The sequence below is a fragment of the Nelumbo nucifera genome, chromosome 4, assembly GCF_055504915.1.
Source record: "Nelumbo nucifera cultivar China Antique chromosome 4, China Antique-T2T, whole genome shotgun sequence".
In the NCBI taxonomy this organism is placed as follows: domain Eukaryota; kingdom Viridiplantae; phylum Streptophyta; class Magnoliopsida; order Proteales; family Nelumbonaceae; genus Nelumbo; species Nelumbo nucifera.
In genome coordinates, this window is record NC_142652.1 from 51532373 (window position 1) to 51558381 (window position 26009).

At 46.6% G+C, this 26009-nt stretch overlaps 42 non-coding genes and 13 pseudogenes across 42 annotated transcripts; all 55 read right to left on the reverse strand.

Moving 5' to 3' along the window:
- Window positions 1–100: 100 nt before the first annotated feature.
- LOC148795292 (5S ribosomal RNA) lies at window positions 101–219 on the reverse strand (annotated as a pseudogene).
- Window positions 220–572: 353 nt separating this feature from the next.
- Window positions 573–691, reverse strand: LOC148795293 (5S ribosomal RNA). The gene has a single exon (XR_016073319.1). It is a non-coding gene; the product is annotated as a 5S ribosomal RNA (ribosomal RNA).
- Window positions 692–1046: 355 nt separating this feature from the next.
- On the reverse strand, window positions 1047–1165 carry LOC148795294 (5S ribosomal RNA). Its single transcript, XR_016073778.1, has one exon. It is a non-coding gene; the product is annotated as a 5S ribosomal RNA (ribosomal RNA).
- A 355-nt stretch (window positions 1166–1520) lies between these two features.
- On the reverse strand, window positions 1521–1639 carry LOC148795295 (5S ribosomal RNA; annotated as a pseudogene).
- Window positions 1640–1993: 354 nt separating this feature from the next.
- Window positions 1994–2112, reverse strand: LOC148795296 (5S ribosomal RNA). The gene has a single exon (XR_016072399.1). It is a non-coding gene; the product is annotated as a 5S ribosomal RNA (ribosomal RNA).
- A 354-nt stretch (window positions 2113–2466) lies between these two features.
- On the reverse strand, window positions 2467–2585 carry LOC148795297 (5S ribosomal RNA). Its single transcript, XR_016073461.1, has one exon. It is a non-coding gene; the product is annotated as a 5S ribosomal RNA (ribosomal RNA).
- A 354-nt stretch (window positions 2586–2939) lies between these two features.
- Window positions 2940–3058, reverse strand: LOC148795298 (5S ribosomal RNA). The gene has a single exon (XR_016073779.1). It is a non-coding gene; the product is annotated as a 5S ribosomal RNA (ribosomal RNA).
- Window positions 3059–3413: 355 nt separating this feature from the next.
- LOC148795299 (5S ribosomal RNA) lies at window positions 3414–3532 on the reverse strand (annotated as a pseudogene).
- Window positions 3533–3886: 354 nt separating this feature from the next.
- On the reverse strand, window positions 3887–4005 carry LOC148795300 (5S ribosomal RNA). The gene has a single exon (XR_016072400.1). It is a non-coding gene; the product is annotated as a 5S ribosomal RNA (ribosomal RNA).
- Window positions 4006–4359: 354 nt separating this feature from the next.
- On the reverse strand, window positions 4360–4478 carry LOC148795301 (5S ribosomal RNA). The gene has a single exon (XR_016073462.1). It is a non-coding gene; the product is annotated as a 5S ribosomal RNA (ribosomal RNA).
- Window positions 4479–4832: 354 nt separating this feature from the next.
- Window positions 4833–4951, reverse strand: LOC148795302 (5S ribosomal RNA). Its single transcript, XR_016074613.1, has one exon. It is a non-coding gene; the product is annotated as a 5S ribosomal RNA (ribosomal RNA).
- Window positions 4952–5305: 354 nt separating this feature from the next.
- On the reverse strand, window positions 5306–5424 carry LOC148795303 (5S ribosomal RNA). The gene has a single exon (XR_016073780.1). It is a non-coding gene; the product is annotated as a 5S ribosomal RNA (ribosomal RNA).
- Window positions 5425–5779: 355 nt separating this feature from the next.
- LOC148795304 (5S ribosomal RNA) lies at window positions 5780–5898 on the reverse strand (annotated as a pseudogene).
- Window positions 5899–6252: 354 nt separating this feature from the next.
- LOC148795305 (5S ribosomal RNA) lies at window positions 6253–6371 on the reverse strand. Its single transcript, XR_016073463.1, has one exon. It is a non-coding gene; the product is annotated as a 5S ribosomal RNA (ribosomal RNA).
- A 354-nt stretch (window positions 6372–6725) lies between these two features.
- Window positions 6726–6844, reverse strand: LOC148795306 (5S ribosomal RNA). Its single transcript, XR_016072130.1, has one exon. It is a non-coding gene; the product is annotated as a 5S ribosomal RNA (ribosomal RNA).
- Window positions 6845–7200: 356 nt separating this feature from the next.
- On the reverse strand, window positions 7201–7319 carry LOC148795307 (5S ribosomal RNA). Its single transcript, XR_016069923.1, has one exon. It is a non-coding gene; the product is annotated as a 5S ribosomal RNA (ribosomal RNA).
- A 354-nt stretch (window positions 7320–7673) lies between these two features.
- Window positions 7674–7792, reverse strand: LOC148795308 (5S ribosomal RNA). The gene has a single exon (XR_016071517.1). It is a non-coding gene; the product is annotated as a 5S ribosomal RNA (ribosomal RNA).
- Window positions 7793–8146: 354 nt separating this feature from the next.
- On the reverse strand, window positions 8147–8265 carry LOC148795309 (5S ribosomal RNA). The gene has a single exon (XR_016072960.1). It is a non-coding gene; the product is annotated as a 5S ribosomal RNA (ribosomal RNA).
- Window positions 8266–8621: 356 nt separating this feature from the next.
- On the reverse strand, window positions 8622–8740 carry LOC148795310 (5S ribosomal RNA). Its single transcript, XR_016069760.1, has one exon. It is a non-coding gene; the product is annotated as a 5S ribosomal RNA (ribosomal RNA).
- Window positions 8741–9095: 355 nt separating this feature from the next.
- Window positions 9096–9214, reverse strand: LOC148795311 (5S ribosomal RNA; annotated as a pseudogene).
- A 355-nt stretch (window positions 9215–9569) lies between these two features.
- Window positions 9570–9688, reverse strand: LOC148795312 (5S ribosomal RNA). The gene has a single exon (XR_016073781.1). It is a non-coding gene; the product is annotated as a 5S ribosomal RNA (ribosomal RNA).
- Window positions 9689–10042: 354 nt separating this feature from the next.
- On the reverse strand, window positions 10043–10161 carry LOC148795313 (5S ribosomal RNA). Its single transcript, XR_016073447.1, has one exon. It is a non-coding gene; the product is annotated as a 5S ribosomal RNA (ribosomal RNA).
- A 356-nt stretch (window positions 10162–10517) lies between these two features.
- LOC148795314 (5S ribosomal RNA) lies at window positions 10518–10636 on the reverse strand. The gene has a single exon (XR_016073782.1). It is a non-coding gene; the product is annotated as a 5S ribosomal RNA (ribosomal RNA).
- Window positions 10637–10990: 354 nt separating this feature from the next.
- On the reverse strand, window positions 10991–11109 carry LOC148795315 (5S ribosomal RNA). Its single transcript, XR_016070496.1, has one exon. It is a non-coding gene; the product is annotated as a 5S ribosomal RNA (ribosomal RNA).
- A 354-nt stretch (window positions 11110–11463) lies between these two features.
- LOC148795316 (5S ribosomal RNA) lies at window positions 11464–11582 on the reverse strand. The gene has a single exon (XR_016069265.1). It is a non-coding gene; the product is annotated as a 5S ribosomal RNA (ribosomal RNA).
- Window positions 11583–11938: 356 nt separating this feature from the next.
- LOC148795317 (5S ribosomal RNA) lies at window positions 11939–12057 on the reverse strand. The gene has a single exon (XR_016069779.1). It is a non-coding gene; the product is annotated as a 5S ribosomal RNA (ribosomal RNA).
- Window positions 12058–12412: 355 nt separating this feature from the next.
- Window positions 12413–12531, reverse strand: LOC148795318 (5S ribosomal RNA; annotated as a pseudogene).
- Window positions 12532–12884: 353 nt separating this feature from the next.
- LOC148795319 (5S ribosomal RNA) lies at window positions 12885–13003 on the reverse strand. Its single transcript, XR_016071815.1, has one exon. It is a non-coding gene; the product is annotated as a 5S ribosomal RNA (ribosomal RNA).
- A 355-nt stretch (window positions 13004–13358) lies between these two features.
- LOC148795320 (5S ribosomal RNA) lies at window positions 13359–13477 on the reverse strand. Its single transcript, XR_016075466.1, has one exon. It is a non-coding gene; the product is annotated as a 5S ribosomal RNA (ribosomal RNA).
- A 354-nt stretch (window positions 13478–13831) lies between these two features.
- Window positions 13832–13950, reverse strand: LOC148795321 (5S ribosomal RNA). Its single transcript, XR_016072401.1, has one exon. It is a non-coding gene; the product is annotated as a 5S ribosomal RNA (ribosomal RNA).
- A 354-nt stretch (window positions 13951–14304) lies between these two features.
- LOC148795322 (5S ribosomal RNA) lies at window positions 14305–14423 on the reverse strand. The gene has a single exon (XR_016075490.1). It is a non-coding gene; the product is annotated as a 5S ribosomal RNA (ribosomal RNA).
- A 354-nt stretch (window positions 14424–14777) lies between these two features.
- LOC148795323 (5S ribosomal RNA) lies at window positions 14778–14896 on the reverse strand. The gene has a single exon (XR_016074614.1). It is a non-coding gene; the product is annotated as a 5S ribosomal RNA (ribosomal RNA).
- A 354-nt stretch (window positions 14897–15250) lies between these two features.
- Window positions 15251–15369, reverse strand: LOC148795324 (5S ribosomal RNA). Its single transcript, XR_016073783.1, has one exon. It is a non-coding gene; the product is annotated as a 5S ribosomal RNA (ribosomal RNA).
- Window positions 15370–15724: 355 nt separating this feature from the next.
- Window positions 15725–15843, reverse strand: LOC148795325 (5S ribosomal RNA; annotated as a pseudogene).
- Window positions 15844–16197: 354 nt separating this feature from the next.
- LOC148795326 (5S ribosomal RNA) lies at window positions 16198–16316 on the reverse strand. The gene has a single exon (XR_016073464.1). It is a non-coding gene; the product is annotated as a 5S ribosomal RNA (ribosomal RNA).
- Window positions 16317–16670: 354 nt separating this feature from the next.
- On the reverse strand, window positions 16671–16789 carry LOC148795327 (5S ribosomal RNA). Its single transcript, XR_016072131.1, has one exon. It is a non-coding gene; the product is annotated as a 5S ribosomal RNA (ribosomal RNA).
- A 356-nt stretch (window positions 16790–17145) lies between these two features.
- On the reverse strand, window positions 17146–17264 carry LOC148795328 (5S ribosomal RNA; annotated as a pseudogene).
- A 354-nt stretch (window positions 17265–17618) lies between these two features.
- Window positions 17619–17737, reverse strand: LOC148795329 (5S ribosomal RNA). The gene has a single exon (XR_016069538.1). It is a non-coding gene; the product is annotated as a 5S ribosomal RNA (ribosomal RNA).
- A 354-nt stretch (window positions 17738–18091) lies between these two features.
- On the reverse strand, window positions 18092–18210 carry LOC148795330 (5S ribosomal RNA). The gene has a single exon (XR_016073785.1). It is a non-coding gene; the product is annotated as a 5S ribosomal RNA (ribosomal RNA).
- Window positions 18211–18565: 355 nt separating this feature from the next.
- Window positions 18566–18684, reverse strand: LOC148795331 (5S ribosomal RNA; annotated as a pseudogene).
- A 354-nt stretch (window positions 18685–19038) lies between these two features.
- LOC148795332 (5S ribosomal RNA) lies at window positions 19039–19157 on the reverse strand. Its single transcript, XR_016073465.1, has one exon. It is a non-coding gene; the product is annotated as a 5S ribosomal RNA (ribosomal RNA).
- Window positions 19158–19511: 354 nt separating this feature from the next.
- Window positions 19512–19630, reverse strand: LOC148795333 (5S ribosomal RNA). The gene has a single exon (XR_016072132.1). It is a non-coding gene; the product is annotated as a 5S ribosomal RNA (ribosomal RNA).
- A 356-nt stretch (window positions 19631–19986) lies between these two features.
- LOC148795334 (5S ribosomal RNA) lies at window positions 19987–20105 on the reverse strand (annotated as a pseudogene).
- Window positions 20106–20459: 354 nt separating this feature from the next.
- LOC148795335 (5S ribosomal RNA) lies at window positions 20460–20578 on the reverse strand. The gene has a single exon (XR_016071752.1). It is a non-coding gene; the product is annotated as a 5S ribosomal RNA (ribosomal RNA).
- A 354-nt stretch (window positions 20579–20932) lies between these two features.
- LOC148795336 (5S ribosomal RNA) lies at window positions 20933–21051 on the reverse strand. The gene has a single exon (XR_016069452.1). It is a non-coding gene; the product is annotated as a 5S ribosomal RNA (ribosomal RNA).
- A 356-nt stretch (window positions 21052–21407) lies between these two features.
- Window positions 21408–21526, reverse strand: LOC148795337 (5S ribosomal RNA; annotated as a pseudogene).
- Window positions 21527–21880: 354 nt separating this feature from the next.
- LOC148795338 (5S ribosomal RNA) lies at window positions 21881–21999 on the reverse strand. Its single transcript, XR_016071753.1, has one exon. It is a non-coding gene; the product is annotated as a 5S ribosomal RNA (ribosomal RNA).
- Window positions 22000–22353: 354 nt separating this feature from the next.
- On the reverse strand, window positions 22354–22472 carry LOC148795339 (5S ribosomal RNA). Its single transcript, XR_016069463.1, has one exon. It is a non-coding gene; the product is annotated as a 5S ribosomal RNA (ribosomal RNA).
- Window positions 22473–22828: 356 nt separating this feature from the next.
- LOC148795340 (5S ribosomal RNA) lies at window positions 22829–22947 on the reverse strand. The gene has a single exon (XR_016069761.1). It is a non-coding gene; the product is annotated as a 5S ribosomal RNA (ribosomal RNA).
- Window positions 22948–23302: 355 nt separating this feature from the next.
- LOC148795341 (5S ribosomal RNA) lies at window positions 23303–23421 on the reverse strand (annotated as a pseudogene).
- Window positions 23422–23776: 355 nt separating this feature from the next.
- Window positions 23777–23895, reverse strand: LOC148795342 (5S ribosomal RNA). Its single transcript, XR_016073786.1, has one exon. It is a non-coding gene; the product is annotated as a 5S ribosomal RNA (ribosomal RNA).
- A 354-nt stretch (window positions 23896–24249) lies between these two features.
- On the reverse strand, window positions 24250–24368 carry LOC148795343 (5S ribosomal RNA; annotated as a pseudogene).
- A 356-nt stretch (window positions 24369–24724) lies between these two features.
- Window positions 24725–24843, reverse strand: LOC148795344 (5S ribosomal RNA). Its single transcript, XR_016073787.1, has one exon. It is a non-coding gene; the product is annotated as a 5S ribosomal RNA (ribosomal RNA).
- A 354-nt stretch (window positions 24844–25197) lies between these two features.
- On the reverse strand, window positions 25198–25316 carry LOC148795345 (5S ribosomal RNA). The gene has a single exon (XR_016070507.1). It is a non-coding gene; the product is annotated as a 5S ribosomal RNA (ribosomal RNA).
- A 354-nt stretch (window positions 25317–25670) lies between these two features.
- Window positions 25671–25789, reverse strand: LOC148795346 (5S ribosomal RNA). The gene has a single exon (XR_016069276.1). It is a non-coding gene; the product is annotated as a 5S ribosomal RNA (ribosomal RNA).
- Between the last annotated feature and the right edge of the window lie 220 nt (window positions 25790–26009).

Sequence of the window (26009 nt, forward strand, 5' to 3'; positions counted from 1 at the left end):
GCAAATGGTCCGAGTATCCGGCGCGTTGTTTGAGTTTGTCTCGCCGAAACGACAAATGGAATTTGCAAATACGATATCGAAATAAAATATTAATAAAATTGGGGTGAAACACAAGGACTTCCCAGGAGGTCACCCATCCTAATACTACTCTCGCCCGAGCACACTTAACTTCGGAGTTCTGATGAGATCCGGTGCATTAGTGCTGGTATGATAGCACCCGTTTAATTCATGCTCGCTTAGATCTTTATGACCTATCTTGCTCCCTTCCATTAATTGTTTTTGATTTGAAAAAAATGTGTATGCAGCCTCTTTCCCTTGGTAACCGTGCACAAGCTCCTACGTGAGCGGAGTGTTTGTTTTTCAGATCTGCCGCACCTCCGGATAGATGCAATACTATCGCGGGGCCCACAATGCATGACGAATGCCGAAAGCCCGGTTCTAGCATCGTGGCCATTCAGTAATGACGATCGTGCCGCAAATGGTCCGAGTATCCGACGCATTGTTTCCAGTATCTCCCAGAAACAACAAATGGAATTTGCAAATACAAATCAAAATAAAATATTAATAAAATTGGGGTGCAACACGAGGACTTCCCAGGAGGTCACCCATCCTAGTACAACTCTCGCCCGAGCACGCTTAACTTCAGAGTTCTGATGGGATCCGGTGCATTAGTGCTGGTATGATCGCACCCGTTTAATTCATGCTCGCTTAGATCTTTATGCACTATCTTGCTCCCCTCCATTAATTGTTTTAGACTTGAAAAAACTGTGTATGCAGCCTTCCTCCCTTGGTAACCGTGCACAAGCTTTTACGTGAGCAGAGTGTTTGCTTTTTAGATCTGCCGCACCCCCGGATAGATGCAATACTATCGCGGGGCCCACAATGCACGACGAATGCCAAAAGCCCGGTTTTTGCACGGTTCTCATTCAGTAATGACGATTGTGCCGCAAATGGTCCGAGTATCCGGCGCGTTGTTTGCGTTTGTCTCGCCGAAACGACAAATGGAATTTGCAAATACGATATCGAAATAAAATATTAATAAAATTGGGGTGCAACACGAGGACTTCCCAGGAGGTCACCCATCCTAGGACTACTCCCGCCCATGCACACTTAACTTCGGAGTTCTGATGGGATCCGGTGCATTAGTGCTGGTATGATCGCACCCGTTTAATTCATGCTCGCTTAGATCTTTATGCACTATCTTGCTCCCCTCCATTAATTGTTTTAGACTTGAAAAAACTGTGTATGCAGCCTTCCTCCCTTGGTAACCGTGCACAAGCTCCTAGGTGAGCAGAGTGTTTGTTTTTCAGATCTGCCGCACCCCCGGATAGATGCAATACTATCGCGGGGCCCACAATGCACGACGAATGCCAAAAGCCCGGTTTTTGCACGGTTCCCATTCAGTAATGACGATCGTGCCGCAAATGGTCCGAGTATCCGGCGCGTTGTTTGAGTTTGTCTCGCCGACACGACAAATGGAATTTGCAAATACGATATCGAAATAAAATATTAATAAAATTGGGGTGAAACACAAGGACTTCCCAGGAGGTCACCCATCCTAATACTACTCTCGCCCAAGCACACTTAACTTCGGAGTTCTGATGAGATCCGGTGCATTAGTGCTGGTATGATAGCACCCGTTTAATTCATGCTCGCTTAGATCTTTATGCACTATCTTGCTCCCCTCCATTAATTGTTTTAGATTTGAAAAAACTGTGTATGCAGCCTTCCTCCCTTGGTAACCGTGCACAAGCTCCTACGTGAGCAGAGAGTTTGCTTTTCAGATCTGCCGCACCTCCGGATAGATGCAATACTATCGCGGGGCCCACAATGCACGACGAATGCCGAAAGCCCGGTTCTTGCATCGTTGCCATTCAGTAATGACGATCGTGCCGCAAATGGTCCGAGTATCCGACGCATTGTTTCCAGTTGTCTCCCAGAAACAACAAATGGAATTTGCAAATACAAATCAAAATAAAATATTAATAAAATTGGGGTGCAACACGAGGACTTCCCAGGAGGTCACCCTTCCTAGTACTACTCTCGCCCAAGCACGCTTAACTTCGGAGTTCTGATGAGATCCGGTGCATTAGTGCTGGTATGATCGCACCCGTTTAATTCATGCTCGCTTAGATCTTTGTGCACTATCTTGCTCCCCTCCATTAATTGTTTTAGATTTGAAAAAACTGTGTATGCAGCCTTCCTCCCTTGGTAACCGTGCACAAGCTCCTACGTGAGCAGAGTGTTTGTATTTCAGATCTGCCGCACCCCCGGATAGATGCAATACTATCGCGGGGCCCACAATGCATGACGAATGCCGAAAGCCCGGTTCTTGCATCGTTGCCATTCAGTAATGACGATCGTGCCGCAAATGGTCCGAGTATCCGACGCATTGTTTCCAGTTGTCTCCCAGAAACAACAAATGGAATTTGCAAATACAAATCAAAATAAAATATTAATAAAATTGGGGTGCAACACGAGGACTTCCCAGGAGGTCACCCATCCTAGTACTACTCTCGCCCAAGCACGCTTAACTTCGGAGTTCTGATGGGATCCGGTGCATTAGTGCTGGTATGATCGAACCCCTTTAATTCATGCTCGCTTAGATCTTTATGCACTATCTTGCTCCCCTCCATTAATTGTTTTAGACTTGAAAAAACTGTGTATGCAGCCTTCCTCCCTTGGTAACCGTGCACAAGCTCTTACGTGAGCAGAGTGTTTGCTTTTTAGATCTGCCGCACCCCCGGATAGATGCAATACTATCGCGGGGCCCACAATGCATGACGAATGCCGAAAGCCCGGTTCTTGCATCGTTGCCATTCAGTAATGACGATCGTGCCGCAAATGGTCCGAGTATCCGACGCATTGTTTCCAGTTGTCTCCCAGAAACAACATATGGAATTTGCAAATACAAATCAAAATAAAATATTAATAAAGTTGGGGTGCAACACGAGGACTTCCCAGGAGGTCACCCATCCTAGGACTACTCCCGCCCATGCACACTTAACTTCGGAGTTCTGATGGGATCCGGTGCATTAGTGCTGGTATGATCGCACCCGTTTAATTCATGCTCGCTTAGATCTTTATGCACTATCTTGCTCCCCTCCATTAATTGTTTTAGACTTGAAAAAACTGTGTATGCAGCCTTCCTCCCTTGGTAACCGTGCACAAGCTCCTAGGTGAGCAGAGTGTTTGTTTTTCAGATCTGCCGCACCCCCGGATAGATGCAATACTATCGCGGGGCCCACAATGCACGACGAATGCCAAAAGCCCGGTTTTTGCACGGTTCCCATTCAGTAATGACGATCGTGCCGCAAATGGTCCGAGTATCCGGCGCGTTGTTTGAGTTTGTCTCGCCGACACGACAAATGGAATTTGCAAATACGATATCGAAATAAAATATTAATAAAATTGGGGTGAAACACAAGGACTTCCCAGGAGGTCACCCATCCTAATACTACTCTCGCCCAAGCACACTTAACTTCGGAGTTCTGATGAGATCCGGTGCATTAGTGCTGGTATGATAGCACCCGTTTAATTCATGCTCGCTTAGATCTTTATGCACTATCTTGCTCCCCTCCATTAATTGTTTTAGATTTGAAAAAACTGTGTATGCAGCCTTCCTCCCTTGGTAACCGTGCACAAGCTCCTACGTGAGCAGAGTGTTTGCTTTTCAGATCTGCCGCACCTCCGGATAGATGCAATACTATCGCGGGGCCCACAATGCACGACGAATGCCGAAAGCCCGGTTCTTGCATCGTTGCCATTCAGTAATGACGATCGTGCCGCAAATGGTCCGAGTATCCGACGCATTGTTTCCAGTTGTCTCCCAGAAACAACAAATGGAATTTGCAAATACAAATCAAAATAAAATATTAATAAAATTGGGGTGCAACACGAGGACTTCCCAGGAGGTCACCCTTCCTAGTACTACTCTCGCCCAAGCACGCTTAACTTCGGAGTTCTGATGAGATCCGGTGCATTAGTGCTGGTATGATCGCACCCGTTTAATTCATGCTCGCTTAGATCTTTGTGCACTATCTTGCTCCCCTCCATTAATTGTTTTAGATTTGAAAAAACTGTGTATGCAGCCTTCCTCCCTTGGTAACCGTGCACAAGCTCCTACGTGAGCAGAGTGTTTGTATTTCAGATCTGCCGCACCCCCGGATAGATGCAATACTATCGCGGGGCCCACAATGCATGACGAATGCCGAAAGCCCGGTTCTTGCATCGTTGCCATTCAGTAATGACGATCGTGCCGCAAATGGTCCGAGTATCCGACGCATTGTTTCCAGTTGTCTCCCAGAAACAACAAATGGAATTTGCAAATACAAATCAAAATAAAATATTAATAAAATTGGGGTGCAACACGAGGACTTCCCAGGAGGTCACCCATCCTAGTACTACTCTCGCCCAAGCACGCTTAACTTCGGAGTTCTGATGGGATCCGGTGCATTAGTGCTGGTATGATCGAACCCCTTTAATTCATGCTCGCTTAGATCTTTATGCACTATCTTGCTCCCCTCCATTAATTGTTTTAGACTTGAAAAAACTGTGTATGCAGCCTTCCTCCCTTGGTAACCGTGCACAAGCTCTTACGTGAGCAGAGTGTTTGCTTTTTAGATCTGCCGCACCCCCGGATAGATGCAATACTATCGCGGGGCCCACAATGCATGACGAATGCCGAAAGCCCGGTTCTTGCATCGTTGCCATTCAGTAATGACGATCGTGCCGCAAATGGTCCGAGTATCCGACGCATTGTTTCCAGTTGTCTCCCAGAAACAACATATGGAATTTGCAAATACAAATCAAAATAAAATATTAATAAAGTTGGGGTGCAACACGAGGACTTCCCAGGAGGTCACCCTTCCTAGTACTACTCTCGCCCAAGCACGCTTAACTTCGGAGTTCTGATGAGATCCGGTGCATTAGTGCTGGTATGATCGCACCAGTTTAATTCATGCTCGCTTAGATCTTTGTGCACTATCTTGCTCCCCTCCATTAATTGTTTTAGACTTGAAAAAACTGTGTATGCAGCCTTCCTCCCTTGGTAACCGTGCACAAGCTTTTACGTGAGCAGAGTGTTTGCTTTTCAGATCTGTCGCACCCCCGGATAGATGCAATACTATCGCGGGCCCACAATGCACGACGAATGCCAAAAGCCCGGTTTTTGCACGGTTCTCATTCAGTAATGACGATTGTGCCGCAAATGGTCCGAGTATCCGGCGCGTTGTTTGCGTTTGTCTCGCCGAAACGACAAATGGAATTTGCAAATACGGTATCGAAATAAAATATTAATAAAATTGGGGTGCAACACGAGGACTTCCCAGGAGGTCACCCATCCTAGGACTACTCCCGCCCATGCACACTTAACTTCGGAGTTCTGATGGGATCCGGTGCATTAGTGCTGGTATGATCGCACCCGTTTAATTCATGCTCGCTTAGATCTTTATGCACTATCTTGCTCCCCTCCATTAATTGTTTTAGACTTGAAAAAACTGTGTATGCAGCCTTCCTCCCTTGGTAACCGTGCACAAGCTCCTATGTGAGCAGAGTGTTTGTTTTTCAGATCTGCCGCACCCCCGGATAGATGCAATACTATCGCGGGGCCCACAATGCACGACGAATGCCAAAAGCCCAGTTTTTGCACGGTTCCCATTCAGTAATGACGATCGTGCCGCAAATGGTCCGAGTATCCGGCGCGTTGTTTGAGTTTGTCTCGCCGACACGACAAATGGAATTTGCAAATACGATATCGAAATAAAATATTAATAAAATTGGGGTGAAACACAAGGACTTCCCAGGAGGTCACCCATCCTAATACTACTCTCGCCCAAGCACACTTAACTTCGGAGTTCTGATGAGATCCGGTGCATTAGTGCTGGTATGATAGCACCCGTTTAATTCATGCTCGCTTAGATCTTTATGCACTATCTTGCTCCCCTCCATTAATTGTTTTAGATTTGAAAAAACTGTGTATGCAGCCTTCCTCCCTTGGTAACCGTGCACAAGCTCCTACGTGAGCAGAGTGTTTGTATTTCAGATCTGCCGCACCCCCGGATAGATGCAATACTATCGCGGGGCCCACAATGCATGACGAATGCCGAAAGCCCGGTTCTTGCATCGTTGCCATTCAGTAATGACGATCGTGCCGCAAATGGTCCGAGTATCCGACGCATTGTTTCCAGTTGTCTCCCAGAAACAACAAATGGAATTTGCAAATACAAATCAAAATAAAATATTAATAAAATTGGGGTGCAACACGAGGACTTCCCAGGAGGTCACCCATCCTAGTACTACTCTCGCCCAAGCACGCTTAACTTCGGAGTTCTGATGGGATCCGGTGCATTAGTGCTGGTATGATCGAACCCCTTTAATTCATGCTCGCTTAGATCTTTATGCACTATCTTGCTCCCCTCCATTAATTGTTTTAGACTTGAAAAAACTGTGTATGCAGCCTTCCTCCCTTGGTAACCGTGCACAAGCTCTTACGTGAGCAGAGTGTTTGCTTTTTAGATCTGCCGCACCCCCGGATAGATGCAATACTATCGCGGGGCCCACAATGCATGACGAATGCCGAAAGCCCGGTTCTTGCATCGTTGCCATTCAGTAATGACGATCGTGCCGCAAATGGTCCGAGTATCCGACGCATTGTTTCCAGTTGTCTCCCAGAAACAACAAATGGAATTTGCAAATACAAATCAAAATAAAATATTAATAAAATTGGGGTGCAACACGAGGACTTCCCAGGAGGTCACCCATCCTAATACTACTCTCGCCCAAGCACGCTTAACTTCGGAGTTCTGATGGGATCCGGTGCATTAGTGCTGGTATGATCACACCCGTTTAATTCATGCTCGCTTAGATCTTTATGCACTATCTTGCTCCCCTCCATTAATTGTTTTAGACTTGAAAAAAACTGTGTATGCAGCCTTCCTCCCTTGGTAACCGTGCACAAGCTCTTACGTGAGCAGAGTGTTTGCTTTTTAGATCTGCCGCACCCCCGGATAGATGCAATACTATCGCGGGGCCCACAATGCACGACGAATGCCAAAAGCCCGGTTTTTTCACGGTTCCCATTCAGTAATGACAATCGTGCCGCAAATGGTCCGAGTATCCGGCGCGTTGTTTGCGTTTGTCTCGCCGAAACGACAAATGGAATTTGCAAATACGATATCGAAATAAAATATTAATAAAATTGGGGTGCAACACGAGGACTTCCCAGGAGGTCACCCATCCTAGGACTACTCCCGCCCATGCACACTTTACTTCGGAGTTCTGATGGGATCCAGTGCATTAGTGCTGGTATGATCGCACCCGTTTAATTCATGCTCGCTTAGATCTTTATGCACTATCTTGCTCCCCTCCATTAATTGTTTTAGATTTGAAAAAACTGTGTATGCAGCCTTCCTCCCTTGGTAACCGTGCACAAGCTCCTACGTGAGCAGAGTGTTTGCATTTCAGATCTGCCGCACCCCCGGATAGATGCAATACTATCGCGGGGCCCACAATGCATGACGAATGCCGAAAGCCCGGTTCTTGCATCGTTGCCATTCAGTAATGACGATCGTGCCGCAAATGGTCCGAGTATCCGACGCATTGTTTCCAGTTGTCTCGCAGAAACAACAAATGGAATTTGCAAATACAAATCAAAATAAAATATTAATAAAATTGGGGTGCAACACGAGGACTTCCCAGGAGGTCACCCATCCTAGTACTACTCTCGCCCAAGCACGCTTAACTTCGGAGTTCTGATGGGATCCGGTGCATTAGAGCTGGTATGATCGCACCCGTTTAATTTATGCTCGCTTAGATCTTTATGCACTATCTTGCTCCCCTCCATTAATTGTTTTAGATTTGAAAAAACTGTGTATGCAGCCTTCCTCCCTTGGTAACCGTGCACAAGCTCCTACGTGAGCAGAGTGTTTGTATTTCAGATCTGCCGCACCCCCGGATAGATGCAATACTATCGCGGGGCCCACAATGCATGACGAATGCCGAAAGCCCGGTTCTTGCATCGTTGCCATTCAGTAATGACGATCGTGCCGCAAATGGTCCGAGTATCCGACGCATTGTTTCCAGTTGTCTCCCAGAAACAACAAATGGAATTTGCAAATACAAATCAAAATAAAATATTAATAAAATTGGGGTGCAACACGAGGAATTCCCAGGAGGTCACTCATCGTAGTACTACTCTCGCCCAAGCACGCTTAACTTCGGAGTTCTGATGGGATCCGGTGCATTAGTGCTGGTATGATCGCACCCGTTTAATTCATGCTCGCTTAGATCTTTATGCACTATCTTGCTCCCCTCCATTAATTGTTTTAGACTTGAAAAAAACTGTGTATGCAGCCTTCCTCCCTTGGTAACCGTGCACAAGCTCTTACGTGAGCAGAGTGTTTGCTTTTTAGATCTGCCGCACCCCCGGATAGATGCAATACTATCGCGGGGCCCACAATGCACGACGAATGCCAAAAGCCCGGTTTTTTCACGGTTCCCATTCAGTAATGACAATCGTGCCGCAAATGGTCCGAGTATCCGGCGCGTTGTTTGCGTTTGTCTCGCCGAAACGACAAATGGAATTTGCAAATACGATATCGAAATAAAATATTAATAAAATTGGGGTGCAACACGAGGACTTCCCGGGAGGTCACCCATCCTAGGACTACTCCCGCCCATGCACACTTAACTTCGGAGTTCTGATGGGATCCGATGCATTAGTGCTGGTATGATCGCACCCGTTTAATTCATGCTCGCTTAGATCTTTATGCACTATCTTGCTCCCCTCCATTAATTGTTTTAGACTTGAAAAAACTGTGTATGCAGCCTTCCTCCCTTGGTAACCGTGCACAAGCTCCTACGTGAGCAGAGTGTTTGCTTTTCAGATCTGCCGCACCCCCGGATAGATGCAATACTATCGCGGGGCCCACAATGCACGACGAATGCCAAAAGCCCGGTTTTTGCACGGTTCCCATTCAGTAATGACGATCGTGCCGCAAATGGTCCGAGTATCCGGCGCGTTGTTTGAGTTTGTCTCGCCGAAACGACAAATGGAATTTGCAAATACGATATCGAAATAAAATATTAATAAAATTGGGGTGAAACACAAGGACTTCCCAGGAGGTCACCCATCCTAATACTACTCTCGCCCAAGCACACTTAACTTCGGAGTTCTGGTGAGATCCGGTGCATTAGTGCTGGTATGATAGCACCCGTTTAATTCATGCTCGCTTAGATCTTTATGACCTATCTTGCTCCCTTCCATTAATTGTTTTAGATTTGAAAAAAATGTGTATGCAGCCTCTTTCCCTTAGTAACCGTGCACAAGCTCCTACGTGAGCGGAGTGTTTGCTTTTCAGATCTGCCGCACCTCCGGATAGATGCAATACTATCGCGGGGCCCACAATGCATGACGAATGCCAAAAGCCCGGTTTTTGCACGGTTCTCATTCAGTAATGACGATTGTGCCGCAAATGGTCCGAGTATACGGCGCGTTGTTTGCGTTTGTCTCGCCGAAACGACAAATGGAATTTGCAAATACGATATCGAAATAAAATATTAATAAAATTGGGGTGCAACACGAGGACTTCCCAGGAGGTCACCCATCCTAGGACTACTCCCGCCCATGCACACTTAACTTCGGAGTTCTGATGGGATCCGGTGCATTAGTGCTGGTATGATCGCACCCGTTTAATTCATGCTCGCTTAGATCTTTATGCACTATCTTGCTCCCCTCCATTAATTGTTTTAGACTTGAAAAAACTGTGTATGCAGCCTTCCTCCCTTGGTAACCGTGCACAAACTCCTATGTGAGCAGAGTGTTTGCTTTTCAGATCTGCCGCACCCCCGGATAGATGCAATACTATCGCGGGGCCCACAATGCACGACGAATGCCGAAAGCCCGGTTCTTGCATCGTTGCCATTCAGTAATGACGATCGTGCCGCAAATGGTCCGAGTATCCGACGCATTGTTTCCAGTTGTCTCCCAGAAACAACAAATGGAATTTGCAAATACAAATCAAAATAAAATATTAATAAAATTGGGGTGCAACACGAGGACTTCCCAGGAGGTCACCCATCCTAATACTACTCTCGCCCAAACACGCTTAACTTCGGAGTTCTGATGGGATCCGGTGCATTAGTGCTGGTATGATCACACCCGTTTAATTCATGCTCGCTTAGATCTTTATGCACTATCTTGCTCCCCTCCATTAATAGTTTTAGACTTGAAAAAAACTGTGTATGCAGCCTTCCTCCCTTGGTAACCGTGCACAAGCTCTTACGTGAGCAGAGTGTTTGCTTTTTAGATCTGCCGCACCCCCGGATAGATGCAATACTATCGCGGGGCCCACAATGCACGACGAATGCCAAAAGCCCGGTTTTTTCACGGTTCCCATTCAGTAATGACAATCGTACAGCAAATGGTCCGAGTATCCGGCGCGTTGTTTGCGTTTGTCTCGCCGAAACGACAAATGGAATTTGCAAATACGATATCGAAATAAAATATTAATAAAATTGGGGTGCAACACGAGGACTTCCCAGGAGGTCACCCATCCTAGGACTACTCCCGCCCATGCACACTTAACTTCGGAGTTCTGATGGGATCCGGTGCATTAGTGCTGGTATGATCGCACCCGTTTAATTCATGCTCGCTTAGATCTTTATGCACTATCTTGCTCCCCTCCATTAATTGTTTTAGATTTGAAAAAACTGTGTATGCAGCATTCCTCCCTTGGTAACCGTGCACAAGCTCCTACGTGAGCAGTGTGTTTGCATTTCAGATCTGCCGCACCCCCGGATAGATGCAATACTATCGCGGGGCCCACAATGCATGACGAATGCCGAAAGCCCGGTTCTTGCATCGTTGCCATTCAGTAATGACGATCGTGCCGCAAATGGTCCGAGTATCCGACGCATTGTTTCCAGTTGTCTCCCAGAAACAACAAATGGAATTTGCAAATACAAATCAAAATAAAATATTAATAAAATTGGGGTGCAACACGAGGACTTCCCAGGAGGTCACCCATCCTAGTACTACTCTCGCCCAAGCACGCTTAACTTCGGAGTTCTGATGGGATCCGGTGCATTAGTGCTGGTATGATCACACCCGTTTAATTCATGCTCGCTTAGATCTTTATGCACTATCTTGCTCCCCTCCATTAATTGTTTTAGTTTTGAAAAAACTGTGTATGCAGCCTTCCTCCCTTGGTAACCGTGCACAAGCTCCTACGTGAGCAGATTGTTTGTATTTCAGATCTGCCGCACCCCCGGATAGATGCAATACTATCGCGGGGCCCACAATGCATGACGAATGCCGAAAGCCCGGTTCTTGCATCGTTGCCATTCAGTAATGACGATCGTGCCGCAAATGGTCCGAGTATCCGACGCATTGTTTCCAGTTGTCTCCCAGAAACAACAAATGGAATTTGCAAATACAAATCAAAATAAAATATTAATAAAATTGGGGTGCAACACGAGGAATTCCCAAGAGGTCACCCATCCTAGTACTACTCTCGCCCAAGCACGCTTAACTTCGGAGTTCTGATGGGATCCGGTGCATTAGTGCTGGTATGATCGCACCCGTTTAATTCATGCTCGCTTAGATCTTTATGCACTATCTTGCTCCCCTCCATTAATTGTTTTAGACTTGAAAAAAACTGTGTATGCAGCCTTCCTCCCTTGGTAACCGTGCACAAGCTCTTACGTGAGCAGAGTGTTTGCTTTTTAGATCTGCCGCACCCCCGGATAGATGCAATACTATCGCGGGGCCCACAATGCACGACGAATGCCAAAAGCCTGGTTTTTTCACGGTTCCCATTCAGTAATGACAATCGTGCCGCAATTGGTCTGAGTATCCGGCGCGTTGTTTGCGTTTGTCTCGCCGAAACGAGAAATGGAATTTGCAAATACGATATCGAAATAAAATATTAATAAAATTGGGGTGCAACACGAGGACTTCCCAGGAGGTCACCCATCCTAGGACTACTCCCGCCCATGCAAACTTAACTTCGGAGTTCTGATGAGATCCGGTGCTTTAGTGCTGGTATGATCGCACCCGTTTAATTCATGCTCGCTTAGATCTTTATGCACTATCTTGCTCCCCTCCATTAATTGTTTTAGACTTGAAAAAACTGTGTATGCAGCCTTCCTCCCTTGGTAACCGTGCACAAGCTCCTACGTGAGCAGAGTGTTTGCTTTTCAGATCTGCCGCACCCCCGGATAGATGCAATACTATCGCGGGGCCCACAATGCACGACGAATGCCAAAAGCCCGGTTTTTGCACGGTTCCCATTCAGTAATGACGATCGTGCCGCAAATGGTCCGAGTATCCGGCGCGTTGTTTGAGTTTGTCTCGCCGAAACGACAAATGGAATTTGCAAATACGATATCGAAATAAAATATTAATAAAATTGGGGTGAAACACAAGGACTTCCCAGGAGGTCACCCATCCTATTACTACTCTCGCCCGAGCACACTTAACTTCGGAGTTCTGATGAGATCCGGTGCATTAGTGCTGGTATGATAGCACCCGTTTAATTCATGCTCGCTTAGATCTTTATGACCTATCTTGCTCCCTTCCATTAATTGTTTTAGATTTGAAAAAAATGTGTATGCAGCCTCTTTCCCTTGGTAACCGTGCACAAGCTCCTACGTGAGCGGAGTGTTTGTTTTTCAGATCTGCCGCACCTCCGGATAGATGCAATACTATCGCGGGGCCCACAATGCATGACGAATGCCGAAAGCCCGGTTCTAGCATCGTGGCCATTCAGTAATGACGATCGTGCCGCAAATGGTCCGAGTATCCGACGCATTGTTTCCAGTATCTCCCAGAAACAACAAATGGAATTTGCAAATACAAATCAAAATAAAATATTAATAAAATTGGGGTGCAACACGAGGACTTCCCAGGAGGTCACCCATCCTAGTACTACTCTCGCCCGAGCACGCTTAACTTCAGAGTTCTGATGGGATCCGGTGCATTAGTGCTGGTATGATCGCACCCGTTTAATTCATGCTCGCTTAGATCTTTATGCACTATCTTGCTCCCCTCCATTAATTGTTTTAGACTTGAAAAAACTGTGTATGCAGCCTTCCTCCCTTGGTAACCGTGCACAAGCTTTTACGTGAGCAGAGTGTTTGCTTTTTAGATCTGCCGCACCCCCGGATAGATGCAATACTATCGCGGGGCCCACAATGCACGACGAATGCCAAAAGCCCGGTTTTTGCACGGTTCTCATTCAGTAATGACGATTGTGCCGCAAATGGTCCGAGTATCCGGCGCGTTGTTTGCGTTTGTCTCGCCGAAACGACAAATGGAATTTGCAAATACGATATCGAAATAAAATATTAATAAAATTGGGGTGCAACACGAGGACTTCCCAGGAGGTCACCCATCCTAGGACTACTCCCGCCCATGCACACTTAACTTCGGAGTTCTGATGGGATCCGGTGCATTAGTGCTGGTATTATCGCACCCGTTTAATTCATGCTCGCTTAGATCTTTATGCACTATCTTGCTCCCCTCCATTAATTGTTTTAGACTTGAAAAAACTGTGTATGCAGCCTTCCTCCCTTGGTAACCGTGCACAAGCTCCTACGTGAGCAGAGTGTTTGCTTTTCAGATCTGCCGCACCTCCGGATAGATGCAATACTATCGCGGGGCCCACAATGCACGACGAATGCCGAAAGCCCGGTTCTTGCATCGTTGCCATTCAGTAATGACGATCGTGCCGCAAATGGTCCGAGTATCCGACGCATTGTTTCCAGTTGTCTCCCAGAAACAACAAATGGAATTTGCAAATACAAATCAAAATAAAATATTAATAAAATTGGGGTGCAACACGAGGACTTCCCAGGAGGTCACCCTTCCTAGTACTACTCTCGCCCAAGCACGCTTAACTTCGGAGTTCTGATGAGATCCGGTGCATTAGTGCTGGTATGATCGCACCCGTTTAATTCATGCTCGCTTAGATCTTTGTGCACTATCTTGCTCCCCTCCATTAATTGTTTTAGATTTGAAAAAACTGTGTATGCAGCCTTCCTCCCTTGGTAACCGTGCACAAGCTCCTACGTGAGCAGAGTGTTTGTATTTCAGATCTGCCGCACCCCCGGATAGATGCAATACTATCGCGGGGCCCACAATGCATGACGAATGCCGAAAGCCCGGTTCTTGCATCGTTGCCATTCAGTAATGACGATCGTGCCGCAAATGGTCCGAGTATCCGACGCATTGTTTCCAGTTGTCTCCCAGAAACAACAAATGGAATTTGCAAATACAAATCAAAATAAAATATTAATAAAATTGGGGTGCAACACGAGGACTTCCCAGGAGGTCACCCATCCTAGTACTACTCTCGCCCAAGCACGCTTAACTTCGGAGTTCTGATGGGATCCGGTGCATTAGTGCTGGTATGATCGAACCACTTTAATTCATGCTCGCTTAGATCTTTATGCACTATCTTGCTCCCCTCCATTAATTGTTTTAGACTTGAAAAAACTGTGTATGCAGCCTTCCTCCCTTGGTAACCGTGCACAAGCTCTTACGTGAGCAGAGTGTTTGCTTTTTAGATCTGCCGCACCCCCGGATAGATGCAATACTATCGCGGGGCCCACAATGCATGACGAATGCCGAAAGCCCGGTTCTTGCATCGTTGCCATTCAGTAATGACGATCGTGCCGCAAATGGTCCGAGTATCCGACGCATTGTTTCCAGTTGTCTCCCAGAAACAACATATGGAATTTGCAAATACAAATCAAAATAAAATATTAATAAAGTTGGGGTGCAACACGAGGACTTCCCAGGAGGTCACCCTTCCTAGTACTACTCTCGCCCAAGCACGCTTAACTTCGGAGTTCTGATGAGATCCGGTGCATTAGTGCTGGTATGATCGCACCAGTTTAATTCATGCTCGCTTAGATCTTTGTGCACTATCTTGCTCCCCTCCATTAATTGTTTTAGACTTGAAAAAACTGTGTATGCAGCCTTCCTCCCTTGGTAACCGTGCACAAGCTCCTACGTGAGCAGAGTGTTTGCTTTTCAGATCTGTCGCACCCCCGGATAGATGCAATACTATCGCGGGCCCACAATGCACGACGAATGCCAAAAGCCCGGTTTTTGCACGGTTCTCATTCAGTAATGACGATTGTGCCGCAAATGGTCCGAGTATCCGGCGCGTTGTTTGCGTTTGTCTCGCCGAAACGACAAATGGAATTTGCAAATACGATATCGAAATAAAATATTAATAAAATTGGGGTGCAACACGAGGACTTCCCAGGAGGTCACCCATCCTAGGACTACTCCCGCCCATGCACACTTAACTTCGGAGTTCTGATGGGATCCGGTGCATTAGTGCTGGTATGATCGCACCCGTTTAATTCATGCTCGCTTAGATCTTTATGCACTATCTTGCTCCCCTCCATTAATTGTTTTAGACTTGAAAAAACTGTGTATGCAGCCTTCCTCCCTTGGTAACCGTGCACAAGCTCCTATGTGAGCAGAGTGTTTGCTTTTCAGATCTGCCGCACCCCCGGATAGATGCAATACTATCGCGGGGCCCACAATGCACGACGAATGCCAAAAGCCCGGTTTTTGCACGGTTCCCATTCAGTAATGACGATCGTGCCGCAAATGGTCCGAGTATCCGGCGCGTTGTTTGAGTTTGTCTCGCCGACACGACAAATGGAATTTGCAAATACGATATCGAAATAAAATATTAATAAAATTGGGGTGAAACACAAGGACTTCCCAGGAGGTCACCCATCCTAATACTACTCTCGCCCAAGCACACTTAACTTCGGAGTTCTGATGAGATCCGGTGCATTAGTGCTGGTATGATAGCACCCGTTTAATTCATGCTCGCTTAGATCTTTATGCACTATCTTGCTCCCCTCCATTAATTGTTTTAGATTTGAAAAAACTGTGTATGCAGCCTTCCTCCCTTGGTAACCGTGCACAAGCTCCTACGTGAGCAGAGTGTTTGTATTTCAGATCTGCCGCACCCCCGGATAGATGCAATACTATCGCGGGGCCCACAATGCATGACGAATGCCGAAAGCCCGGTTCTTGCATCGTTGCCATTCAGTAATGACGATCGTGCCGCAAATGGTCCGAGTATCCGACGCATTGTTTCCAGTTGTCTCCCAGAAACAACAAATGGAATTTGCAAATACAAATCAAAATAAAATATTAATAAAATTGGGGTGCAACACGAGGACTTCCCAGGAGGTCACCCATCCTAGTACTACTCTCGCCCAAGCACGCTTAACTTCGGAGTTCTGATGGGATCCGGTGCATTAGTGCTGGTATGATCGAACCCCTTTAATTCATGCTCGCTTAGATCTTTATGCACTATCTTGCTCCCCTCCATTAATTGTTTTAGACTTGAAAAAACTGTGTATGCAGCCTTCCTCCCTTGGTAACCGTGCACAAGCTCTTACGTGAGCAGAGTGTTTGCTTTTTAGATCTGCCGCACCCCTGGATAGATGCAATACTATCGCGGGGCCCACAATGCATGACGAATGCCGAAAGCCCGGTTCTTGCATCGTTGCCATTCAGTAATGACGATCGTGCCGCAAATGGTCCGAGTATCCGACGCATTGTTTCCAGTTGTCTCCCAGAAACAACAAATGGAATTTGCAAATACAAATCAAAATAAAATATTAATAAAATTGGGGTGCAACACGAGGACTTCCCAGGAGGTCACCCATCCTAATACTACTCTCGCCCAAGCACGCTTAACTTCGGAGTTCTGATGGGATCCGGTGCATTAGTGCTGGTATGATCACACCCGTTTAATTCATGCTCGCTTAGATCTTTATGCACTATCTTGCTCCCCTCCATTAATTGTTTTAGACTTGAAAAAAACTGTGTATGCAGCCTTCCTCCCTTGGTAACCGTGCACAAGCTCTTACGTGAGCAGAGTGTTTGCTTTTTAGATCTGCCGCACCCCCGGATAGATGCAATACTATCGCGGGGCCCACAATGCACGACGAATGCCAAAAGCCCGGTTTTTTCACGGTTCCCATTCAGTAATGACAATCGTGCCGCAAATGGTCCGAGTATCCGGCGCGTTGTTTGCGTTTGTCTCGCCGAAACGACAAATGGAATTTGCAAATACGATATCGAAATAAAATATTAATAAAATTGGGGTGCAACACGAGGACTTCCCAGGAGGTCACCCATCCTAGGACTACTCCCGCCCATGCACACTTTACTTCGGAGTTGTGATGGGATCCAGTGCATTAGTGCTGGTATGATCGCACCCGTTTAATTCATGCTCGCTTAGATCTTTATGCACTATCTTGCTCCCCTCCATTAATTGTTTTAGATTTGAAAAAACTGTGTATGCAGCCTTCCTCCCTTGGTAACCGTGCACAAGCTCCTACGTGAGCAGAGTGTTTGCATTTCAGATCTGCCGCACCCCCGGATAGATGCAATACTATCGCGGGGCCCACAATGCATGACGAATGCCGAAAGCCCGGTTCTTGCATCGTTGCCATTCAGTAATGACGATCGTGCCGCAAATGGTCCGAGTATCCGACGCATTGTTTCCAGTTGTCTCGCAGAAACAACAAATGGAATTTGCAAATACAAATCAAAATAAAATATTAATAAAGTTGGGGTGCAACACGAGGACTTCCGAGGAGGTCACCCTTCCTAGTACTACTCTCGCCCAAGCACGCTTAACTTCGGAGTTCTGATGAGATCCGGTGCATTAGTGCTGGTATGATCGCACCAGTTTAATTCATGCTCGCTTAGATCTTTGTGCACTATCTTGCTCCCCTCCATTAATTGTTTTAGACTTGAAAAAACTGTGTATGCAGCCTTCCTCCCTTGGTAACCGTGCACAAGCTCCTACGTGAGCAGAGTGTTTGCTTTTCAGATCTGTCGCACCCCCGGATAGATGCAATACTATCGCGGGCCCACAATGCACGACGAATGCCAAAAGCCCGGTTTTTGCACGGTTCTCATTCAGTAATGACGATTGTGCCGCAAATGGTCCGAGTATCCGGCGCGTTGTTTGCGTTTGTCTCGCCGAAACGACAAATGGAATTTGCAAATACGATATCGAAATAAAATATTAATAAAATTGGGGTGCAACACGAGGACTTCCCAGGAGGTCACCCATCCTAGGACTACTCCCGCCCATGCACACTTAACTTCGGAGTTCTGATGGGATCCGGTGCATTAGTGCTGGTATGATCGCACCCGTTTAATTCATGCTCGCTTAGATCTTTATGCACTATCTTGCTCCCCTCCATTAATTGTTTTAGACTTGAAAAAACTGTGTATGCAGCCTTCCTCCCTTGGTAACCGTGCACAAGCTCCTATGTGAGCAGAGTGTTTGCTTTTCAGATCTGCCGCACCCCCGGATAGATGCAATACTATCGCGGGGCCCACAATGCACGACGAATGCCAAAAGCCCGGTTTTTGCACGGTTCCCATTCAGTAATGACGATCGTGCCGCAAATGGTCCGAGTATCCGGCGCGTTGTTTGAGTTTGTCTCGCCGACACGACAAATGGAATTTGCAAATACGATATCGAAATAAAATATTAATAAAATTGGGGTGAAACACAAGGACTTCCCAGGAGGTCACCCATCCTAATACTACTCTCGCCCAAGCACACTTAACTTCGGAGTTCTGATGAGATCCGGTGCATTAGTGCTGGTATGATAGCACCCGTTTAATTCATGCTCGCTTAGATCTTTATGCACTATCTTGCTCCCCTCCATTAATTGTTTTAGATTTGAAAAAACTGTGTATGCAGCCTTCCTCCCTTGGTAACCGTGCACAAGCTCCTACGTGAGCAGAGTGTTTGTATTTCAGATCTGCCGCACCCCCGGATAGATGCAATACTATCGCGGGGCCCACAATGCATGACGAATGCCGAAAGCCCGGTTCTTGCATCGTTGCCATTCAGTAATGACGATCGTGCCGCAAATGGTCCGAGTATCCGACGCATTGTTTCCAGTTGTCTCCCAGAAACAACAAATGGAATTTGCAAATACAAATCAAAATAAAATATTAATAAAATTGGGGTGCAACACGAGGACTTCCCAGGAGGTCACCCATCCTAGTACTACTCTCGCCCAAGCACGCTTAACTTCGGAGTTCTGATGGGATCCGGTGCATTAGTGCTGGTATGATCGAACCCCTTTAATTCATGCTCGCTTAGATCTTTATGCACTATCTTGCTCCCCTCCATTAATTGTTTTAGACTTGAAAAAACTGTGTATGCAGCCTTCCTCCCTTGGTAACCGTGCACAAGCTCTTACGTGAGCAGAGTGTTTGCTTTTTAGATCTGCCGCACCCCTGGATAGATGCAATACTATCGCGGGGCCCACAATGCATGACGAATGCCGAAAGCCCGGTTCTTGCATCGTTGCCATTCAGTAATGACGATCGTGCCGCAAATGGTCCGAGTATCCGACGCATTGTTTCCAGTTGTCTCCCAGAAACAACAAATGGAATTTGCAAATACAAATCAAAATAAAATATTAATAAAATTGGGGTGCAACACGAGGACTTCCCAGGAGGTCACCCATCCTAATACTACTCTCGCCCAAGCACGCTTAACTTCGGAGTTCTGATGGGATCCGGTGCATTAGTGCTGGTATGATCACACCCGTTTAATTCATGCTCGCTTAGATCTTTATGCACTATCTTGCTCCCCTCCATTAATTGTTTTAGACTTGAAAAAAACTGTGTATGCAGCCTTCCTCCCTTGGTAACCGTGCACAAGCTCTTACGTGAGCAGAGTGTTTGCTTTTTAGATCTGCCGCACCCCCGGATAGATGCAATACTATCGCGGGGCCCACAATGCACGACGAATGCCAAAAGCCCGGTTTTTTCACGGTTCCCATTCAGTAATGACAATCGTGCCGCAAATGGTCCGAGTATCCGGCGCGTTGTTTGCGTTTGTCTCGCCGAAACGACAAATGGAATTTGCAAATACGATATCGAAATAAAATATTAATAAAATTGGGGTGCAACACGAGGACTTCCCAGGAGGTCACCCATCCTAGGACTACTCCCGCCCATGCACACTTTACTTCGGAGTTGTGATGGGATCCAGTGCATTAGTGCTGGTATGATCGCACCCGTTTAATTCATGCTCGCTTAGATCTTTATGCACTATCTTGCTCCCCTCCATTAATTGTTTTAGATTTGAAAAAACTGTGTATGCAGCCTTCCTCCCTTGGTAACCGTGCACAAGCTCCTACGTGAGCAGAGTGTTTGCATTTCAGATCTGCCGCACCCCCGGATAGATGCAATACTATCGCGGGGCCCACAATGCATGACGAATGCCGAAAGCCCGGTTCTTGCATCGTTGCCATTCAGTAATGACGATCGTGCCGCAAATGGTCCGAGTATCCGACGCATTGTTTCCAGTTGTCTCGCAGAAACAACAAATGGAATTTGCAAATACAAATCAAAATAAAATATTAATAAAATTGGGGTGCAACACGAGGACTTCCCAGGAGGTCACCCATCCTAGTACTACTCTCGCCCAAGCACGCTTAACTTCGGAGTTCTGATGGGATCCGGTGCATTAGTGCTGGTATGATCGCAACCGTTTAATTTATGCTCGCTTAGATCTTTATGCACTATCTTGCTCCCCTCCATTAATTGTTTTAGATTTGAAAAAACTGTGTATGCAGCCTTCCTCCCTTGGTAACCGTGCACAAGCTCCTACGTGAGCAGAGTGTTTGTATTTCAGATCTGCCGCACCCCCGGATAGATGCAATACTATCGCGGGGCCCACAATGCATGACGAATGCCGAAAGCCCGGTTCTTGCATCGTTGCCATTCAGTAATGACGATCGTGCCGCAAATGGTCCGAGTATCCGACGCATTGTTTCCAGTTGTCTCCCAGAAACAACAAATGGAATTTGCAAATACAAATCAAAATAAAATATTAATAAAATTGGGGTGCAACACGAGGAATTCCCAGGAGGTCACCCATCGTAGTACTACTCTCGCCCAAGCACGCTTAACTTCGGAGTTCTGATGGGATCCGGTGCATTAGTGCTGGTATGATCGCACCCGTTTAATTCATGCTCGCTTAGATCTTTATGCACTATCTTGCTCCCCTCCATTAATTGTTTTAGACTTGAAAAAAACTGTGTATGCAGCCTTCCTCCCTTGGTAACCGTGCACAAGCTCTTACGTGAGCAGAGTGTTTGCTTTTTAGATCTGCCGCACCCCCGGATAGATGCAATACTATCGCGGGGCCCACAATGCACGACGAATGCCAAAAGCCCGGTTTTTTCACGGTTCCCATTCAGTAATGACAATCGTGCCGCAAATGGTCCGAGTATCCGGCGCGTTGTTTGCGTTTGTCTCGCCGAAACGACAAATGGAATTTGCAAATACGATATCGAAATAAAATATTAATAAAATTGGGGTGCAACACGAGGACTTCCCAGGAGGTCACCCATCCTAGGACTACTCCCGCCCATGCACACTTTACTTCGGAGTTGTGATGGGATCCAGTGCATTAGTGCTGGTATGATCGCACCCGTTTAATTCATGCTCGCTTAGATCTTTATGCACTATCTTGCTCCCCTCCATTAATTGTTTTAGATTTGAAAAAACTGTGTATGCAGCCTTCCTCCCTTGGTAACCGTGCACAAGCTCCTACGTGAGCAGAGTGTTTGCATTTCAGATCTGCCGCACCCCCGGATAGATGCAATACTATCGCGGGGCCCACAATGCATGACGAATGCCGAAAGCCCGGTTCTTGCATCGTTGCCATTCAGTAATGACGATCGTGCCGCAAATGGTCCGAGTATCCGACGCATTGTTTCCAGTTGTCTCGCAGAAACAACAAATGGAATTTGCAAATACAAATCAAAATAAAATATTAATAAAATTGGGGTGCAACACGAGGACTTCCCAGGAGGTCACCCATCCTAGTACTACTCTCGCCCAAGCACGCTTAACTTCGGAGTTCTGATGGGATCCGGTGCATTAGTGCTGGTATGATCGCAACCGTTTAATTTATGCTCGCTTAGATCTTTATGCACTATCTTGCTCCCCTCCATTAATTGTTTTAGATTTGAAAAAACTGTGTATGCAGCCTTCCTCCCTTGGTAACCGTGCACAAGCTCCTACGTGAGCAGAGTGTTTGTATTTCAGATCTGCCGCACCCCCGGATAGATGCAATACTATCGCGGGGCCCACAATGCATGACGAATGCCGAAAGCCCGGTTCTTGCATCGTTGCCATTCAGTAATGACGATCGTGCCGCAAATGGTCCGAGTATCCGACGCATTGTTTCCAGTTGTCTCCCAGAAACAACAAATGGAATTTGCAAATACAAATCAAAATAAAATATTAATAAAATTGGGGTGCAACACGAGGAATTCCCAGGAGGTCACCCATCGTAGTACTACTCTCGCCCAAGCACGCTTAACTTCGGAGTTCTGATGGGATCCGGTGCATTAGTGCTGGTATGATCGCACCCGTTTAATTCATGCTCGCTTAGATCTTTATGCACTATCTTGCTCCCCTCCATTAATTGTTTTAGACTTGAAAAAAACTGTGTATGCAGCCTTCCTCCCTTGGTAACCGTGCACAAGCTCTTACGTGAGCAGAGTGTTTGCTTTTTAGATCTGCCGCACCCCCGGATAGATGCAATACTATCGCGGGGCCCACAATGCACGACGAATGCCAAAAGCCCGGTTTTTTCACGGTTCCCATTCAGTAATGACAATCGTGCCGCAAATGGTCCGAGTATCCGGCGCGTTGTTTGCGTTTGTCTCGCCGAAACGACAAATGGAATTTGCAAATACGATATCGAAATAAAATATTAATAAAATTGGGGTGCAACACGAGGACTTCCCGGGAGGTCACCCATCCTAGGACTACTCCCGCCCATGCACACTTAACTTCGGAGTTCTGATGGGATCCGATGCATTAGTGCTGGTATGATCGCACCCGTTTAATTCATGCTCGCTTAGATCTTTATGCACTATCTTGCTCCCCTCCATTAATTGTTTTAGACTTGAAAAAACTGTGTATGCAGCCTTCCTCCCTTGGTAACCGTGCACAAGCTCCTACGTGAGCAGAGTGTTTGCTTTTCAGATCTGCCGCACCCCCGGATAGATGCAATACTATCGCGGGGCCCACAATGCACGACGAATGCCAAAAGCCCGGTTTTTGCACGGTTCCCATTCAGTAATGACGATCGTGCCGCAAATAGTCCGAGTATCCGGCGCGTTGTTTGAGTTTGTCTCGCCGAAACGACAAATGGAATTTGCAAATACGATATCGAAATAAAATATTAATAAAATTGGGGTGAAACACAAGGACTTCCCAGGAGGTCACCCATCCTAATACTACTCTCGCCCAAGCACACTTAACTTCGGAGTTCTGGTGAGAACCGGTGCATTAGTGCTGGTATGATAGCACCCGTTTAATTCATGCTCGCTTAGATCTTTATGACCTATCTTGCTCCCTTCCATTAATTGTTTTAGATTTGAAAAAAATGTGTATGCAGCCTCTTTCCCTTAGTAACCGTGCACAAGCTCCTACGTGAGCGGAGTGTTTGCTTTTCAGATCTGCCGCACCTCCGGATAGATGCAATACTATCGCGGGGCCCACAATGCATGACGAATGCCAAAAGCCCGGTTTTTGCACGGTTCTCATTCAGTAATGACGATTGTGCCGCAAATGGTCCGAGTATACGGCGCGTTGTTTGCGTTTGTCTCGCCGAAACGACAAATGGAATTTGCAAATACGATATCGAAATAAAATATTAATAAAATTGGGGTGCAACACGAGGACTTCCCAGGAGGTCACCCATCCTAGGACTACTCCCGCCCATGCACACTTAACTTCGGAGTTCTGATGGGATCCGGTGCATTAGTGCTGGTATGATCGCACCCGTTTAATTCATGCTCGCTTAGATCTTTATGCACTATCTTGCTCCCCTCCATTAATTGTTTTAGACTTGAAAAAACTGTGTATGCAGCCTTCCTCCCTTGGTAACCGTGCACAAGCTCCTATGTGAGCAGAGTGTTTGCTTTTCAGATCTGCCGCACCCCCGGATAGATGCAATACTATCGCGGGGCCCACAATGCACGACGAATGCCGAAAGCCCGGTTCTTGCATCGTTGCCATTCAGTAATGACGATCGTGCCGCAAATGGTCCGAGTATCCGACGCATTGTTTCCAGTTGTCTCCCAGAAACAACAAATGGAATTTGCAAATACAAATCAAAATAAAATATTAATAAAATTGGGGTGCAACACGAGGACTTCCCAGGAGGTCACCCATCCTAATACTACTCTCGCCCAAACACGCTTAACTTCGGAGTTTTGATGGGATCCGGTGCATTAGTGCTGTTATGATCACACCCGTTTAATTCATGCTCGCTTAGATCTTTATGCACTATCTTGCTCCCCTCCATTAATTGTTTTAGACTTGAAAAAAACTGTGTATGCAGCCTTCCTCCCTTGGTAACCGTGCACAAGCTCTTACGTGAGCAGAGTGTTTGCTTTTTAGATCTGCCGCACCCCCGGATAGATGCAATACTATCGCGGGGCCCACAATGCACGACGAATGCCAAAAGCCCGGTTTTTTCACGGTTCCCATTCAGTAATGACAATCGTACAGCAAATGGTCCGAGTATCCGGCGCGTTGTTTGCGTTTGTCTCGCCGAAACGACAAATGGAATTTGCAAATACGATATCGAAATAAAATATTAATAAAATTGGGGTGCAACACGAGGACTTCCCAGGAGGTCACCCATCCTAGGACTACTCCCGCCCATGCACACTTAACTTCGGAGTTCTGATGGGATCCGGTGCATTAGTGCTGGTATGATCGCACCCGTTTAATTCATGCTCGCTTAGATCTTTATGCACTATCTTGCTCCCCTCCATTAATTGTTTTAGATTTGAAAAAACTGTGTATGCAGCATTCCTCCCTTGGTAACCGTGCACAAGCTCCTACGTGAGCAGAGTGTTTGCATTTCAGATCTGCCGCACCCCCGGATAGATGCAATACTATCGCGGGGCCCACAATGCATGACGAATGCCGAAAGCCCGGTTCTTGCATCGTTGCCATTCAGTAATGACGATCGTGCCGCAAATGGTCCGAGTATCCGACGCATTGTTTCCAGTTGTCTCCCAGAAACAACAAATGGAATTTGCAAATACAAATCAAAATAAAATATTAATAAAATTGGGGTGCAACACGAGGACTTCCCAGGAGGTCACCCATCCTAGTACTACTCTCGCCCAAGCACGCTTAACTTCGGAGTTCTGATGGGATCCGGTGCATTAGTGCTGGTATGATCACACCCGTTTAATTCATGCTCGCTTAGATCTTTATGCACTATCTTGCTCCCCTCCATTAATTGTTTTAGATTTGAAAAAACTGTGTATGCAGCCTTCCTCCCTTGGTAACCGTGCACAAGCTCCTACGTGAGCAGATTGTTTGTATTTCAGATCTGCCGCACCCCCGGATAGATGCAATACTATCGCGGGGCCCACAATGCATGACGAATGCCGAAAGCCCGGTTCTTGCATCGTTGCCATTCAGTAATGACGATCGTGCCGCAAATGGTCCGAGTATCCGACACATTGTTTCCAGTTGTCTCCCAGAAACAACAAATGGAATTTGCAAATACAAATCAAAATAAAATATTAATAAAATTGGGGTGCAACACGAGGAATTCCCAAGAGGTCACCCATCCTAGTACTACTCTCGCCCAAGCACGCTTAACTTCGGAGTTCTGATGGGATCCGGTGCATTAGTGCTGGTATGATCGCACCCGTTTAATTCATGCTCGCTTAGATCTTTATGCACTATCTTGCTCCCCTCCATTAATTGTTTTAGACTTGAAAAAAACTGTGTATGCAGCCTTCCTCCCTTGGTAACCGTGCACAAGCTCTTACGTGAGCAGAGTGTTTGCTTTTTAGATCTGCCGCACCCCCGGATAGATGCAATACTATCGCGGGGCCCACAATGCACGACGAATGCCAAAAGCCCGGTT